An 18,363-nucleotide genomic window follows, 5' to 3' on the forward strand; every position below is an offset into this window, starting at 1 on the left:
CCGGATACTCAGGAGGCAAAACCAGAACGAGCCCGTTCAACTGTGACCCCATAGACTGTGCGGGAACAGATGAGGCCGAGATATAGTTATGTCAGATGACCATAGCCATGAATACAAAAGGAGGAGGCAGCGCATAATGGCAGCCAGCAGAATCAGAAAACGCTCACTATTCATACGACCCACATAATACAGCTACAGTCATCAATGCAGTGTATACAGGGAAAGACCTGAAGACATAATGAGATAAAGCAGGCAACCCAGGGAGGGGCGCACAAGGCACCTCAAGGCATTTCTAGCGCCCCTGAGACACTCAGGGCACTACAGGGAACTGCATCCTCTAGGGGATGCAGGACCTACCCCCTGGGACCTTGGGTACCAGTGCCGATACCACCAAAACACAACCAAAATCCTAGTTCTCCACTCCACACTGGGCATAGAGGGTTAACCATGGAAGGGGATGGTCGCCATGGGAATGAGTCCCTGGGTTTAGCCAGCCTGGTGGGAGGGATCAGCAATTAGTATGTAGTGAGTCGAGGAAGGGTAGCACACAGAAGAGGTGTGCGGACGTGCCTGAGCTGGATCCGTGTAACGGTGACTCAGGGGCACAGGAGAGAGGTCGCCAGGACAGGTACTGGAGATACCGCTGGGACCGGAGCATGTCAAGCATCAGTTTCAAATGGTTTGATGAATTCCTGCCCGGTGAGGACACCTTCACGAACTTTGCCAAACCAAATTATCCGGGGGCATAAGCAGTAAACTAGGATCAGGGTTCGGACACTTACCTCCCCACAGGCACAGGTTCCGCAGTGCCCGCCGTATGGAGGAGACTGTACCCCAAAAGGGACAGTCGGGGCCTCCAAACGCTCCACACTATGGGGACCAAATCAACTGGGAGTGCCGGGGACAGAGCAGTCTGGGTCACTACATTGGCACTGGTCCTCCAAGGGACCTGAACCAGCAACCTCTGGGTCCACAGTGAGTAGAGACTGTTAAAGACAACCCGGTGTGGTTGTGAAGCCCCACAGGTGTGGTGTCGGTGCATTACCTTCAGGGACTCCACTCAGCTGGATCTGGTCACAGGTAGGAGATCTTCTTCTTGTCGTGACGCCACTCTCAGTATTGCGGCCAGTAGGGACCGCCACTGCAGGTTGAGGGTCGCCTGGGGCTGATGGTATGTGCAGTTAGTTGGAATAGCCTCCTGAGAGTGAGGCAAGCCCCAGGGCCCGGTGTAGATGCGTAGTACTACAAGTCGCAGGATGACTCACACAGGCAGAACTGTCTTTCAAGGGCTTTACTCACATTTGATGGCAGGGTGAGTAGCCCGGGCGTAGCTGAGATGAACCAGGTGGGAACCAGGTATCCTTCAGGCTGACTTTATGAGGGTGACTACCAACTCGCCTTCCTTAGCCCTTGGTGGTTTGGGGTGACCCCGACTTTGAGTCCCTATGGGGGTCACCCAGGGAAGATGCTGCAGCCTCTCTCCCCTTCGTTTGCCGTGTGCTTGTCGCCTGGGCCAGATCACTCCAGCTTCTTGCCTCCTGTGAGCTATGGGCCCTAACTGTGGCTACGTGGCTGCGGCTTTTGTGGTGTTGTGGTGTGGGCTTTGAGAGCCCCACACCGGCAGGTTTAGCAAAAGAAAGCTGGATCTATCTCCGCTTCGGGATCTGCCGCCCGGTTGGGCCTGGTGCTCTCTAGCAGTCTCCTTACTTCCCACTCCGTTGCTCTCTCTCTAGCTGAAGATGGATTTCGGGTAGCACTCCTAGTTGACCGTTCTCCCCCGTCAGTAGCCACTGCGCGGGCGCTGTTAGACAGCAACAGCCCCACAGGTCTGCTCCTCACTGAGCCCTATGGAGTTCTGCTCTAACTGACTCACTGCCCCTCCTCTCCTGTTCTTGCCTACGCCACCTAGCAACCAGACTCTCTTACCACACCCCTTGAGAGGAGATGGAGGCTTTTGGCCCCCTCCACTATTCCAGTGAAGGTCAAGGCTTTTCCCCCTCCTGGGATCCCCAGGGGTCCTCTCATGGGTACATGTGTGAGAGCTGATTACTATGCGCCTGTGTACCACACCCCGGTCAGCCTTCTGGATTACCTGTATTGTACTGTCCCCAGGATGGGTGCAGTACTCAGTGGTGCCTGACCAGGTCAGGGGCGCCACATTCCCCCTTAGTTATCACCAGCACGTCCTCGGGCTGCAAGACAACATTTTAAAATGCATAAAACATTAAAACATGTAAAACATTTTTAAAAGCACCAGGTACCATACATCACCACCCTCCACCCACAAGTCCGTTAACCCACCCAAAACCCTTTCACGTTGGCCGCGACTTCAGCCACTTCTGGCAGGATGTAGAGGCGGCTTTCATGGGCTGGTGGTTTCAGGGTATACCTGGCCTGGTGGATCCGCGCCTTCAGCCACTTCTGGCAGGATGTAGAGGCGGCCTCCACAGTTGGTGCTGACCAGGTACCCTCTTTGTGGTGGAGAGCCAGGCCCCATAAACAGGCATGCTCTCTGGTCGCAGGTGAGCCAAGGCCCTATATACGGACGGGCTCCTCCTGGTTGCAGACGAGCCAAGCCCCTAAACAGGCTGACTCTGGTGGTGGTGGTGCCCTCTGGTGTAACTATTTACACTGCGAGAGTTTGTGGCTATAGCCAGTTCATAGCCTTAAGGTTTATTTCTCACATCAGTTTATGTGGGCACATTCTTAAACGTAAACGTTGCAAACTTTTCAAAACTTTAACTTTCTAACTGCTGAACTTCTTACTTTCCTTTACTCCTCCATACCAGGGCTTGGGCCTGTTGGGCTGCGGCACCTGCTGCTTTCTTGCTCTTTGTCGTCGTCTGAGGTAGTCTCATCTGTAGGTTCCTTGTCTTTTCTTTCATGATCTTCATCTGTTTCCTTTGCTGCATCTGTTTCTTTATCTCTGTCTTTTCTTTCTTCTTTGGGACATGGTGCTACATCTAAGGCATACCAGCCTCTTTCTCCTTGGTGCATGGTGAACTGCACTGTGTCTCCCATCTTTAAGTTTCTGCCAGGGTGTCCTCTGGGCAAGTGGGCTCTTCTCAGGAACCTTTTCTCCTGTAGGTCTCTGGCTGTGACTTCTCTCTGCTCTGGAGACTGTGGTGCAGGGGACAGCGTTGTTCTGTTGCGACGCCTTGTCTTGCGGGCTGGGTTCTGCTGGGCTGTTACCTCAATGCCTGCATGGCCCCAGGTGAGGTTTCTGGGCTGATCTTCATCAGCGGACGGTGTCAGGTCTTCCTCATCCCAACGGGAATAGGGTAACATCTCCGGCTCTGAGTATTGCTCCACTGCCGGTGGCTCCGGAGTCAGCTCCTCAGCTTCCTGGCCTCCTCTCCCCCTTAGTGCTTCTGAGCACTCTGGTTGTGGTAGCGCTGGAGATGAGTGGTCCTCAGCTGGTCTGGGCGGTGGACTCTCTGGCGCGGCTGCAGGGGTTGCCTGAATCTCCTTGGGGGTATGCGGAGGGAGCAGATACCGATCCACCATCTCTTGTGGGAACTGGGCCTCTAGGTCAGCCTTCAGCTTCCAGTATTCGGGGTCCTCTCCTATCAGGGTCTTCCTAGCAGGGACCTCTTTGGACTGGGGAGCGGTGTCTGCTCTGGCCTTGCAGGCCGGGGTAAATGATGAGGTAATCTCTTCTTGGCGGGCCGCGCCTGGCATGGCGGCAGCCTGGTCTTGGCGGGCCGCGCCCTGTTTGGCGGCGGCCTGGTCTTGGCGGGCCGCGCCCGGCATGGCGGCGGCCTGGTCTTGGCGGGCCGCGCCCGGCATGGCGGCGGCCTGGTCTTGGCGGGCCGCGCCCGGCATGGCGGCGGCCTGGTCTTGGCGGGCCGCGCCCGGCATGGCGGCGGCCTGGATCGGCGTCGCAGCTGTGATGGAATCTGTGCAGGCTGGGCTGGGCGTCGCTGCAGGGACCGGGTCTTGGTGGGCCGAGCAGGGCATCGCTGCGGCGGCCGGGGCTTGGCGGGCCGCGCCTGGCGTGGCTGCGGCCTGGTTCAGCACCTCACTTGCGGCGCGGACGAGCGTTGCTGCGGCGGTGGGGTCTCGGCGGGCCGGGCCTAGCAGGGCGGCGGCCTGGGTCAGCGTTACGCCTGCGGCGCGGATGAGGGTCGCGGTGGCAGCCGGTTCTTTGCGGGCCGGACTGGGCGTTGCTGCAGGGACCAGGTCTTGGTAGGCCGAGCAGGGCATCGCTGCGGCCGCTGGGGCTTGGAAGGCCGCACCTGGTGTGGCTGCGGCCTGCTTCAGCGTCGCCGCACCGGACGCCTCTTCGGGGACCGCGGGCGTGGCAGCAGGGGTCGGGGCACTTGCGCTGGCCGGGGCATCACTCGACTCACCCACCGGTGGCAGCATCGGGGTCTGCGTCATCGCCGTCCTGTCTGGCACTCGGCGCGCGGCTCTCCTTTCATAGGCCCGAACCGCCGCGGTCATCTCCAGCATTTCCATTCGTTCTTCCCGGATCTGCTCCACAACCCGGGTCTCCAGTCGGTCGCAGAACTGGGCCAGCTCCCGATACCACCAGGCAGCGGAGCCCGGTTCTGGATTTCTGCGGTCAGACGCCATTTCTTCTGCGCCCTCTTCTGCACGACTTTCCAGCTGTGGACTCGCCGTTGCCTCTGATAGCAAGCTGTTCAGTTTCTGCTCTGCCTCTTTCAGCAGCTCCTCTCCCAGCAGCAGGCTTGTGGCTCCCTTTCTGTCCCGACGTCTCTGGACGCTTCCACTCTCATAGCTGGCAAGGTCAGAACTCTGCAGGGGATCTCTGGGTAGCCACACCCCTTCGTGGGCGGTAACTTCTTCCAGCGCGGGCTGCTGTTGTTTTTCAGCGCGCTTTTCATGGTGGCAATATGGCGGCGCTTCCAATTTTTCAAGCGGACCGCCCAGGCACATGGTCACCTGTCTGAACAGGTCTAGTCCTTATCCTGTTCGTGACACCAGATGTGAAGCCCCACAGGTGTGGTGTCGGTGCATTACCTTCAGGGACTCCACTCAGCTGGATCTGGTCACAGGTAGGAGATCTTCTTCTTGTCGTGACGCCACTCTCAGTATTGCGGCCAGTAGGGACCGCCACTGCAGGTTGAGGGTCGCCTGGGGCTGATGGTATGTGCAGTTAGTTGGAATAGCCTCCTGAGAGTGAGGCAAGCCCCAGGGCCCGGTGTAGATGCGTAGTACTACAAGTCGCAGAATGACTCACACAGGCAGAACTGTCTTTCAAGGGCTTTACTCACATTTGATGGCAGGGTGAGTAGCCCGGGCGTAGCTGAGATGAACCAGGTGGGAACCAGGTATCCTTCAGGCTGACTTTATGAGGGTGACTACCAACTCGCCTTCCTTAGCCCTTGGTGGTTTGGGGTGACCCCGACTTTGAGTCCCTATGGGGGTCACCCAGGGAAGATGCTGCAGCCTCTCTCCCCTTCGTTCGCCGTGTGCTTGTCGCCTGGGCCAGATCACTCCAGCTTCTTGCCTCCTGTGAGCTATGGGCCCTAACTGTGGCTACGTGGCTGCGGCTTTTGTGGTGTTGTGGTGTGGGCTTTGAGAGCCCCACACCGGCAGGTTTAGCAAAAGAAAGCTGGATCTATCTCCGCTTCGGGATCTGCCGCCCGGTTGGGCCTGGTGCTCTCTAGCAGTCTCCTTACTTCCCACTCCGTTGCTCTCTCTCTAGCTGAAGATGGATTTCGGGTAGCACTCCTAGTTGACCGTTCTCCCCCGTCAGTAGCCACTGCGCGGGCGCTGTTAGACAGCAACAGCCCCACAGGTCTGCTCCTCACTGAGCCCTATGGAGTTCTGCTCTAACTGACTCACTGCCCCTCCTCTCCTGTTCTTGCCTACGCCACCTAGCAACCAGACTCTCTTACCACACCCCTTGAGAGGAGATGGAGGCTTTTGGCCCCCTCCACTATTCCAGTGAAGGTCAAGGCTTTTCCCCCTCCTGGGATCCCCAGGGGTCCTCTCATGGGTACATGTGTGAGAGCTGATTACTATGCGCCTGTGTACCACACCCCGGTCAGCCTTCTGGATTACCTGTATTGTACTGTCCCCAGGATGGGTGCAGTACTCAGTGGTGCCTGACCAGGTCAGGGGCGCCACATGGTCTCCGTTATCACCCCTGTTACATCTCCCAGGCACGGCCCTACCTGCGGAGGGCCTAACACCATTGCTGCAGTCACCACCAGGCCTGGGAATACCCACATTCAGCAGCGGCGGTTCTCCATCCTTAACCGCAACCCGCAGGTGGCGTCACATGACAAAAAATCTTATCTCCCCTGTATATACTCCCATTACAAAGGGGCCCAGGGCACGGAACCGGGCAACGGCCACCAAAGTGACATTCCCAATTACAAGTACTGCCCGAGACCGAGTACCCCCTTTCCTGGGCGACACACATTACTGTAGTTAAATTCTATTATTGTCTATTATTTTATCAAGGGCCATGAAGCTCTAAAAATACTAAGGCTATGTTCACACTAGAAAAATGATTTTTCTTTAGACATTTCTTAAGAAATTTGTTGAGAGTGAAGGATTAGCGCACCTGCGTTAAAAAACGCACCAACGCAGGTGCGTTTTGGTGCGTTTTTCGTGCGTTTTTTTTCAGGTTGGTCCCTGCATTTTTTAATGCTTTTACAGCAATAAAGCACGTTGAAAAAGAAAAAAAAATAAAGATAGATAGATGGATAGATAGATAGAGAGATAGATGAATAGATAGATAGATAGATAGATGAATAGATAGATGAATAGATAGATAAATGGATAGATAAATGGATGGATGGATGGATGGATGGATGGATGGAGAGATAGATAGATGGAGAGATAGAAAGATAGATAGATAATATAGATAGATAGATAATATAGATAGATGGATAGATAGATAATATAGATAGATAGATAATAGATAGATAATATAGATAGATAATAGATAGATAGATAGATAGATAAAAGCTAGATAGATAATATAGATAGATAATATAGATAGATAGATAAAAGCTAGATAGATAGATAGATAGATAGATAGATAGATAGATAATATAGATAGATCGATAGATAGATAATGTAGAGAGATACAGTCATATGAAAAAGTTTGGGCACCCCTATTAATCTTAACCTTTTTTCTTTATAACAATTTGAGTTTTTGCAACAGTTATTTCAGTTTCATATATCTAATAACTGATGGACTGAGTAATATTTCTGCATTGAAATGAGGTTTATTGTACTAACAGAAAATGTACAATCTGCATTTAAACAAAATTTCACCGGTGCAAAAGTAGGTGAGGGTAGAGTTGATTGTGCGGCGCTGTATCAGACTGAGGGTTACAGCAGGTTGTAGGCTTGTTGGAAGAGGTGGGTCTTCAGGTTCGTTTTGAAGCTTGTCAAGGTAGGCGAGAGTCTGATATGCTGAGGCAGAGCATTCCAGAGTATGGGGGAGGCACGGGAGAAATCTTGGATGCGATAGTGGGAAGAGGAGATGAGAAGGGGAGTAGAGAAGGAGATCTTGTGAGGATCGAAGGTTACGTGCAGGTAAGTACCGGGAGACTAGGTCAGAGATGTAGGGAGGAGACAGGTTGTGGATGTCTTTGTATGTCATGGTTAGGGTTTTGAACTGAAGTCGTTGGGCAATGGGTAGCCAGTGAAGGGATTGGCAGAGAGGAGAGGTCGGGGAGTAGCGGGGGGACAGGTGGATGAGCCGGGCAGCATAGTTTAGAATAGATTGTAAGGGTGTGAGACTGTTAGAAGGGAGACCACAGAGCAGGAGGTTGCAATAATCCAGGTGGGAGATAATAAGGGCATGTACTAGGGTTTTTGCAGCTTCTTGGGAAAGGAATGTACGGCTCCGGGAAATATTTTTGAGTTGGAGGCGGCAGGAGGTGAAGAGGGTTTGGATGTGTGGCTTGAAAGAGATATCAGAGTCTAGGATTACTCCCAGGCAGCGAGCACGTGGCACTGGGGAAAGTGAGCAGACATTGACATTGATGGATATGTCAGGTGGGGGGGTTGAGTGAGGAGGAGGAAAGACAATGAATTCTTACATGGCTTTACATTGACTGATGGCTCCTTTCCCTAATGTACGTCAGCACATAAGTTATCAATCACGCAGGAGGAGGTGGCGCTGGGGAGGGAATAGAGCTTCTTGGTGACCCTCTGCTCCTGTTTTACTTGGGTATTGGCAATGATATCAGTGGGGTTCACACTATTTCTTCATGCACTTCATTGATACTGTCGGGGGCGGGAGCCAGCTTTCCCGTCGCGGGGGCTGCTCGGGCAGATCGTGCCCGGATCCGGTGCCTTCTCATCGGTGGCTCGAGCGGGGCCAGACCCGGAGCTCGAGCAGCGCTCCTCGCCCACGAGTGAAAAGGGGTTTTGGGATTGGTTTTTGGGATGGATAGAGTTCGTGACGCCACCCACGGGTTGTGGTGATGGTGGGCACCACCGCTGCTGGTGACGGGGTTCCCGGGAGTGATGGCGGGGAGCAGCTAGGTGTTGACCCCTCCGTGGGTAGGGGCTGTTGGTCCCGGGGCCCGGTGGCTGGTTGGATTCCCGTAGGATGGGGCTCGCAGGGTGCAGGGTCGCGGTGCAGCGCGGCGTGGTGCCGGATGGCACTCGTGTACTCACTCAGACACAGATGGACAGAGTCTCTGGTAAACCAAACGGCTGGATGGACGGGGCCCGCAGCCGGCTGCAGTGTCTCCCTGGATGGATTGATGGTGGCTGTCGTTTCCCTGCACCTGTGTTTGTATGTTGACTCCAATGCCTGGGCACCGGTAGTCCGCTCCCCGACGTATATGTGCCGGAGGAGCCCCTTTGCCCGCAGACACTGGCCCTTTGGATCTCTGGCCTTTGGCGGTGGCACTTATCCGAACTGGTTGGGCTGTTGCCTTCAATCGGGACTTGGTTGGGAATGAACCCCTGAGGTCCAGACCGCAATCAGAGAATTTGACTACAGGTTGGCTTTAAGCCTAGTCGGGGTCTGAATACCCTGCTTGGTGCTTGGCTCCAATCGGCTCACCGGTTCCGTACCGGCGGGCCACCACCCGACCCCGGTCCTACGGTTCCGCTGACCTTCGCCAACTCCTGCAGATGGCCACCACCGTCTGCCGACCTTGCTGGAAGTGCCCGGGCTCTGACCCAGACACACACAGTTCTTACTCCTCACTCCTGCCCAGGACTGGACTCTGACCACCACTGGACTAACTAACTATGTTTTTCACGCCTCCAGGCTGTGAACTCCTCGGTGGGCGGGGCCAACCGCCTGGCCCCGCCCCACCTGGTGTGGACATCAACTCTGGAGGGTGGTAACAAGGATTTAATGTTTGACTGGTGTGACCTGTCCAGGGAAGGGGGTGTATGGTGTTGTGTAGTGACCTGTGACCCCTGGGGTCCAGGGCGTCACAATACAGCATTACTTGGTTATATCATGTGATGTTTTCTCTATGTGCATTTTAGACTGGTATTCTCACTCTTTTTCCAGTACATCAATAAGGCTATTGTGACGCCCCTGCGGTAACCAGGTGTCACAAAATAAGGTAACAACAAGGTAACAGCTCGGGTCCTACATGATTGTGCCAGTCAGTACAAACACACTAGCACACCAGGACATTTTCACTCACAACCAGGGTGAGAGACCCCCCGGGTGGGAGACCCCCTCTTAGAGCCAGGTGACAGGGCTGGCCACTGTGAGCTAACAGACTGTCAACTGGGAAGGGAGGGACCAGACCTGGGGGAGGAGAGAGTGACCTGGGAAGTGTGTGTAGACAGCGGGATGAGTTAGTTGGTAGGAGAGAGAGAGAGAGGATTTGAGGAGAGGAGTGAGAAGTGAGCGGTAGTAAAAGGAAAGATGTCAAAACAAACAACAGACTCTTGAGACACATTGAAAGTAGCAAAGAATCTGCAAAGACCTTAGTAGAAAGATCAGCCACTCAGAGGAGAAAAGTAGCTGGAGAGCAAGAGAGCAAGCTCCAAGGACAGAGGGATCCAGTGGGGTGGACATCCAGGGCTCACAGTACTTTGGGTTGCAGATCCCAGAACAGACCAGGACTTCAAGCCATCTGTTAAATCTGCCAGACGGGTGGGTTTCCAGGACTCATCTGCCACCACTAACGTCCGAGGCATCAGCAGCAAAGAGCGGATAGGGAGAAATTCTCTTAAATAGTCCAATCTGCCTGCGGCAGGACCCAGACACCAGAAAGACCTCCAAGTGCTCCACGCTAGGGAGGATTGACAAATACAGCAGAGTGCATCGGTGAGAGAGTGGCAACAGGTTGGCTGGCACAGCTATAAAGGACACGTGCGCACCTGGGATCCAGCAAGTCCCCAGGGTGCAAATCCAGTAAGTAAAAACAACCAAACTGCACTCTCTGTCTGGACTGACTTATTGCTGTGTGCCTCCACGTTAACCCTTCACCTACCCCTGGGGAAAGCCCTGCTCGCGGAGGGCTCCACCATCCACGCTGCTCCATTCATCATCCCCAGCGGGAACCCGCAGCGGCGACCCTATCAACCCTGGCCGCAAACCGCGAGTGGCGTAGTTGGACTTTTTATTATTTTATTTTTCTTTTCTTTAAAACTGTTCGACGGTGCCCCCGGATCCGGAACCCCTCGAGCCGCGGACCGTCCGGATCCGAGCAGCTCGGCTACCCCGGGGCGCGACACTGTTACCTTACATTTTCCACACTGTCCACCAATTGGTTTCACGATCTAATGTGGGGGGTGGTTCCTTGCTATATCATAGGCTTGAACTTGAATCTGTACAACTTCTCATACACTCCTCACCATGGAAGTTTCAAAGGCATGAAGAATGTAAAGTTGTGGTATTCTGGAAACCACAGGATGGACAGACATGTTAAAGGGTTTGTCTACTATTCAGACAATCCCATCTCATTCCCCATGTTTGCCCCTCTTGTTAAAGGGGCGGTCGGGTGCCGTGGTAGTCATAGCAGAGACTGCTGTTCGGCCGCAGCGCGGCCCTGTGGTTATATTCTGCACCTCAATCGCCTCTTTAGTGCAACACAGCAATATGCATACTTTCTCTTCATGCAATACAAACACTGACACGGTCACAGGTCTCTTAAACAAAACTTCTTTACTTGCAATCTTGCAGTACATTTCTTCATCACGCCTTAGGCTGGCACACACTTGTTCCCGAATGGGTTACCATCAGCAACCGAATATATGTATATTTTACCGACCAACAGCTCCTGAGCCCCTCATCCCCTCACTCAGCTTCATTTCCACTGCAGAATCAAAAATTACTTCCAGGCATCCTTCGTTCCACTCACAGGGACCTAGCTAGAAGCCATTGAAGGGGCCTTCCGTGACACCACTCCTCTGCTCAGTTTTGTCAGGACCTACTCTTCTCTTAAGAGCCCACTGACCTTCCGTCGACTGAGGGAGTTTGTTGAGAATATGCCAGGGGCCGGCCACATTCCAGGCTGCACGGACTGCACCCTCACTCACAGCCCTGTCCATACTAGGGCCCCACGTGTCCAACACCAGGATTCGACCCTGAGGGTTAACCAAATTATAATTAATGGGGATTTTCTCTATTCACATCTCCCACAGATGTGGCTTGTTCTTCTCCCACAGGGACTCTCCTGTCACTTCCAGTCTATGCACCCTTTTTACTAACTCAACTCCTCCGCAAGCAGTATTACACATTGTGGCCACCTAGTGGCCTCATGAACACATTACATCATTATATTAACAAACTGTATATAGCACATGACTAGGTTTTACACATAGCAGATTTTCAGGTTTGGGGTGGCTGAGCCTTAAGGCCACTTTACACGCTACGACATTGCTCAAGCGATCTCATTGGGGGTCACGGAATTTGTGACGCACATCCGTAGTGAACAGCAGAAAAACCATATCTCATTAAGACTAACAATACATGTTATACAGATCGAAATACACATGTAGTTATTATTTGTGGCGACTAGGCACAGGGCGCCACATGTTCATACTCAATATTGCATAAACTGATATATTTTAGACATTTTATCTCGATTTGCCCGTGATGCACAAACGATGGGGGCGGGTACGCACGCTAGCGATATCGGTAACAATATCGCAGCGTGTAAAGCGGCCTTTACACTCTTAAAATATCAAAACTTCTACTGCCCTCCAATGCCGTTCCAGCAGTGTTGGTACTCGCTCACCAGGGGCTCATCACAGCCAGCTTCCCTCTATCCGCCTTCAGACTAAATCAAAATTTCAAAAGGAAGTCACAGCTTAAGTTGCTCTTTTACTTCCTTTTGATGTTTGATATTTCCGCAGGCGGATGGAAGTCCAGGGCTCACAAAGATATAACCTCACATGAGTCCTCGGGGAGCGAGTACTGACACCGCTGGAAAAAGTCGGCTCCAGTAGCTACTATAAGCATTGTTATTTTAACAGGGGAAAACATGGTGATTAAGGGGTACTTTACACGCTGCGACATCGCTAGCATTTGCTGGCGATGTCGAGCGAGATTGCACCCGCCGTCGTACGGCCGATATGTGGTGATCGCTGCTGTAGCGAACATTATCGCTATGGCAGCGTCACACGCACATACCTGCTCTGCAACGTCGCTCTGCCAGCGAACCGCCTACTTTCTAAGGGGGAGGTTCGTTTGGTGTCATAGCGACGTCACAGCAGTGTCACTGAACCGCCACCCAATAGAAAAGGAGGGGAGAAGATGAGCGGCCGGAACATGCTGCCCACCTCCTTCCTTCCTCCTTTTCCGGTGGACGCAGGTAAGGAGATGTTTGTCGTTCCAGCGGCGTCACACATAGTGATTTGTGCTGCTGCAGGAACGACAAGCAACATCGTACCTGCAGCAGCACCGATATTATGGAAATGAACGACGTGTCAACGAGCAACGATTTTGCACGTTCTTGCGCTCGTTGATCGTCGCTCATTTGTGTCACACGCTGCGATGTCGCTACCGGCGCCGGATGTGCGTCACTAACGATGTGACCCCAATGATATATCGGCAGCGATGTCGCAGCCTGTAAAGCACCCCTAAGAAGGGATTGTCTGAGTAGTGGACAACCCCTTTAATGATCTGCAAATAATTAAAAAATGGAGAAGACATTTGCAAAACATCTCAATTTCTTCAGTATCGAGTACGAGCACCACACGCAGAAATAAATGCACGTAACTGTGGTGTTTGTGCCGCCCCCGGTAGACTTCTGATGTCACAGTGATGGGTCCGAGTGGTGATGTGGCCGTACTGGGTGCAAGCGACAGGCTTTTGTTATGGAGGTATAAAAATAATATTAAAAAGGGGGAAGAGAAAAATGAAATAAACAAATAAAGAGTTTGTGACGCCAGTTGGGATGTTCGGCTTTGGTATGGCCAGGCACTGCTGGAGATCCCCAGGAGTTAGGTGGGGAAGTGCAGTGCCAGAGGGTTGTCCTCCCACCTCCCCCAACTAGAGCTGGTTCCTGGGGGTGTTAAGGTAGGTTGGCAAAGCAGAGAATAATTCAGCCAGAGACAGGACAGTGAGCTTTTACCTTTTACTGGGGCTCTGCAGAAACTTCCAGAATATTTCTCACGGCCGTTACAAGGTTGGTGGTTCTTCCTGTCCTAATGAGAGTTGGCTTCTCTGTTGTGTGGTGGTAGTGTATTCCTCCTGTCGCTACTATTTCCCTACCTAGGAATAGGTGTCTTGAAGTCCTGAGATTTCCAAGACAAGAGAACTCTGGATCTTTAATCCCTTCCAGCGAGCAGGCGACTTGAATCGAGAAGGACAACTCACTATTGCTTCTAGAAGCTTCCAGACGCAAACATGTCACTGTCCTCCCAGGCAACTCACTGCTCCTTATAGAAAAATTAATAGCAGTCTCTCAGTTTGCCACTGACCTTGAAAGCACTGGTGGCCTAGGAATTAATACCCTGCCAATGTGTAGCTGGCCCCTTCAGAGGTTTCCTCAGGACAGGACCATCTCCATATTACACTCCTCAGTTTACCTCACAGGCTGCAACCAGGGCTGTGGAGTCGGAGTCGTGGAGTCAGAGCTCATTTTGGTGGAGTCGGAGTCGGTATAAAATGCACCGACTCCGACTCCTAAAATATATAATAAATTGGGTACAGTAGTGCAATGCAGAGTGTGATGAAAATTTTTTCATAGGAATTTGGGAAACTTATGAAATGTCCTATAAATGTCTGTTCTATTCCTGATCTAAGGCTGCATTCACTCAGCGTTTTTGCTGCGTTTTTTGAGGATACGTTTCTCAGCTGCAAAAGCAGATCAGCTTTTTAAAAAACCGCATCACCTAAAAGGTTTTTGAGCTCATAAATAATGTTTTCAATAGCAAAAGCAGATTAGAAGAACATCACAAACTGACATGCTCATTCTTTGTGAGGATCCTCACAAAACGTGGTGTCTGAATGTCCTATCTTGAAACCCATTGCCTTTGCTAGGATGCCCAGAGTCACTGTATTTCACTGAATTATTTTCCCATCAATGCTCGATATGTTTGTGACAAGAAAGCAAGACACTGGCAGTAAAAGATAGTAAAGCTCATCACATCAGCCAGTTTCTCCAGGCCTAAAGCCTGCTTTACACGTTGCAATTAGTTGTACAATCGCATTTGCGATGTGACACGCCCAGGTTGCATACGGGATCTTATGAGATCGTGTAACGGCGGCAGGGGGCGCCTCAGGGGGTGTAGTCGGGTCCCCTCGCCTTGTGGGCCGCAGGCTGAACCCCGGCCCGGCCGTTACTTGCAAAACAGGTGTGTTGTTGGGGCAGAGTGTGGATGCATGGGGCCCATTCATGACAGCGTTCTTTCTGTGCTCTCCAGCTCCTTCTTCACTTTCAGGAAAGAGACAATTGCAGGCAGCGGATAAACCAAACACCGATTTATTAAACAAAGCTTCCATCTTTTTGTTTGCAGCAGGTTTACTTTAGTACGTTACAAGTTAAAGGTCCTTTTCTACAAAAACGGTTTCCTTTTTCTCTACGGGCACTTTCCTTTGCCTGCAGGGGCCAATTGTTATCCCCCTAGAAGTGGTACTCCTATCCCGATTTTAGTCCAGCCCTTTCCCAGGGATTTGTATTGAACTAGGGGACGGCTCCAGTACTCACTACCGGCTCCGGATTAGCTCCAACTTCTCCGCTCCACTGCCACAGCACCCACTCCTGCACTCTGCCCCGGCACTTCTCCTCAGCTCTCTCCCATGTTACATCTCACAGCACACTGCCCTGCATTCAGAGCCCAACCCCCCTTCTCTTCCCTCCTAGGCTGCCCTGCCCCTTCCTTCCCTGTCACTGTTACCAGGGGAACCACTCACTACACTGGCACCTAGGGGGGGAAGAACCGTACATAACACATAACATGGTACAATGTGCCACCATACTCCTGTGGCGTCTTCAGGGGGGGAAAAACGTCTTCTCCACACTAGGGGTCCGTCCACCCCTTACAATCGCACGTAGGTCGTTCATTTGCTGTCACACGTGCGTTAGTAGTCTATGTTAAATTGATCAATTTTATGTGCGATCATTTAGATCATGTGTTCTGTGACGTATGCATTGGGCACCTTTTTTTTTTTTTTTTATTTATTGACTTGCCAAGCGTGTGTAATGTGTAGGGTTGCGTTTTTACTATGTCATCTGCCATTCAGCTCTGCTACATGGCCGCTGACAGCAGCCACAGACAGCCATGTAGCAGAGCTGAATGGGAGATGACAGCAGACACAGACAGCCATGTAGCAGAGCTGAATGGCAGATGACAGCAGACACAGACAGAGCCGCACGATCAGAATGAACTCGGGTGAACTTCCCCCGACTTCATGGTCATGCTGCGGCTCTGTCTGTGTCGCGCCCTGATTAGCGGTCACCTGTGAAGGATTTGTGTCGCCCTGGGCAAGCCAGGGGACACAGGTCACACACCACCACACCCTACATCCCAGGTAGGCACATCTAAGCTGAACCAAAAATCCTTGTTGCCTTCCTCCAGAGGCTGATGATTCACACCAGGGGGTGGGCCAGGCGGTTGGCTCCGCCCACCAAGGAGATCACAGCTCTGGAGGCGGGGAGAAACCAGGCAGAACAGTTAGGGGAGTGAAGGAGTAAAGAGCTAAGATGAGCTAAGGAAGTGAAAGTAAAAGCGGAAGAAAAGTAGTAAAGGAGGAAAGCAAGAGTGGTGACAGAACAGAAGGAGTGTGTAAAGCCTGAAGAGTCCAGCTAAGTGCAGGGCAGGTCAGCAAGGTCAGCAACGGCGGTGACTGTCTGAAGCGGGACCGTTTGGAAGTTCCTGGAAGGACCCCGTAGGCTGTGTGCCCGGTGGTTTGGAGCAGTGTTCCGAAGGACAGTCAGCACCAGGGCAGGGGCCTCTCGGACCCCGGCAAGGCTTGGAGTCGCCGTAAATTGCCGAATCCGTCAGTGAAGGGGATGTAGATCCCCCAACAACCAAGACCCGAGTGAAGGCAACAGCCCAACCTGTACAACAGAGACACCGCCACCGCCAGGGCACCAGTTTCTGAGGGCCAGCGCCTGCGGGCAAAGAGTAGAGCTCCTCCGGCCCAGCTTGAAGCCGGGGAGCGGGTTACCGGTGGGGACCCATCGCAACCAACAAGTACACAAGGTGCAAGGAAGAGGGACATCACCGTCACCTACTGGGAGAGCAATTGCAGCCGTCCGTGGGACCGTCCTACCAGCCGTTTGGTTTACCGTACAAACTGTGTCAACGTCTCAGGCTGAGTGAGTACCACAGTGCCGCAAGGCACAGCGCTGCCCCCACGTCCCTGCGCCCACCAGGCCCTGCACCTCCCAAACCGTCACCGGGCCCCGGGATCACCGACCCCTACCCACGGAGGGGCAACACAACACCTGGCTGCTCCGCATCACCATCCCCGGGACCCCCGTATTGAGCAGCGGTGGTGAAATCACCACAACCGTGGGTGGCGTCACGGACTATAAACAATCCCCACACCCAACCAATCCCTTTCACTCACAGGCGAGGAGTGCCGCTCGAGAAACCCCCGGGATCCGGCCTACAGCTCGAGCCACCACTGAGCAGCGGCCGCCGGACCCGAGCAGAAGGGGTGAGCGTAGTGTGCTGACACCCTCCTCCCCGCCCGCGACAACTTGGCGTCACGAACAGGATCTTACCGCTCTGCCATCTGGTAGAGGTGCGCCTTGTTACCGCCGGAGGTATCCGGCAGGAAAATTTCAGAAGCCGCCATCTTTGGCGCGAAAAGTTCCCGCTCGAGCGTCTTCTCGAGCAGTAGAGGCGCGAAGGCCGAAACCCCGCCCCGAGAGAGGAGGGGCCGGAAAGAGCTAAGGGGGACACGATGGCGGCTGGCCGCATGTAGCTGCAGCTACAAAAGCAGGGACGCCAGGACTCTGCAGCGATATTGGGTTCCTGGAAAAACCTCGTTACCAAGATGCAAGATCCAAGTCGCAACGAGGAAGCCCCCGCGCCCGGCACGGCGACGTGGTTGAGGGACCGGACCGTCCCGCTGAGTAACCGTCTGCAGGCCCATATGCAACTCCTCCTGGAGGAGTGGGAGACCGACATGGCGGACGTGGTGGCTGCTATGTGGAGACACGAGGCAGAAGAGGATTTGGAGGAGCGGGTAAGCGACCCACGCCCCTGTATTCCTGAAGGATCGGCCGTTGGAGCTGAGGGGCCCGGCCGGCTTCCGCTCACCCTGCCTCTCTCCCCGCTACCCGCGATAGTTGCTGCCGCCCTGCCATTAGGCCCGCTACCTGCCCAACCGGTAGCGATACCCTGCCCGGCCGCTCCGGCGGACCAGCCGGCTGCAGACGTCCAGGACGGCCCTGAAATGCACCAAGGGGAACCGCTAGAACCGCGGCCCCTTAATAGCGTGGTGCCAAAAGTCCCAGTAGAGACTGTGCCAGACCCTGAGCCCGGGACCGTGGCTTGGATGAAGGCCCGGGTGATACAATTCCACCAACGTCAGCAGGATCAGATCTTCCGGATGCTGGAGCAGTGGACCAACGAGGTGGAGGAGCTGATTACAACTGCCCCGATGTGCGAAAGGGGAATAGATGTAGCAGAACCAACTGGTGACCCACGTCCCTATGTCCTATCTGGACCGGCCGCTGCGGCTGAGGGGCCCGGCCTAGTTTCGGCCTATGCATCGCCCTTGCCGTCACTTATGGGGCGCCTCAGTATAAGCTCGCCTACTCTGCTGCTCCATGCTACCGCAGAAGGGGCTGAAGTGTTGGATGCTGGAGGCCAGGAGGCTGCGGCAGCTGGCGGCAACCCGCCTGACGCAGGAATAAGAGAGGATGACTCCTGCCCCAGCTCCGAGTCCACTGTTGCAGCTGAAGGAGCAAGTGAGCGTTCCCGCTATGTGGGGAACCCCGTGGTTTACCATACCCCGCGTACCGGTGGGAATGGGTACCG

The sequence above is a fragment of the Anomaloglossus baeobatrachus genome, chromosome 2 (genome assembly GCF_048569485.1).
Source record: "Anomaloglossus baeobatrachus isolate aAnoBae1 chromosome 2, aAnoBae1.hap1, whole genome shotgun sequence".
In the NCBI taxonomy this organism is placed as follows: domain Eukaryota; kingdom Metazoa; phylum Chordata; class Amphibia; order Anura; family Aromobatidae; genus Anomaloglossus; species Anomaloglossus baeobatrachus.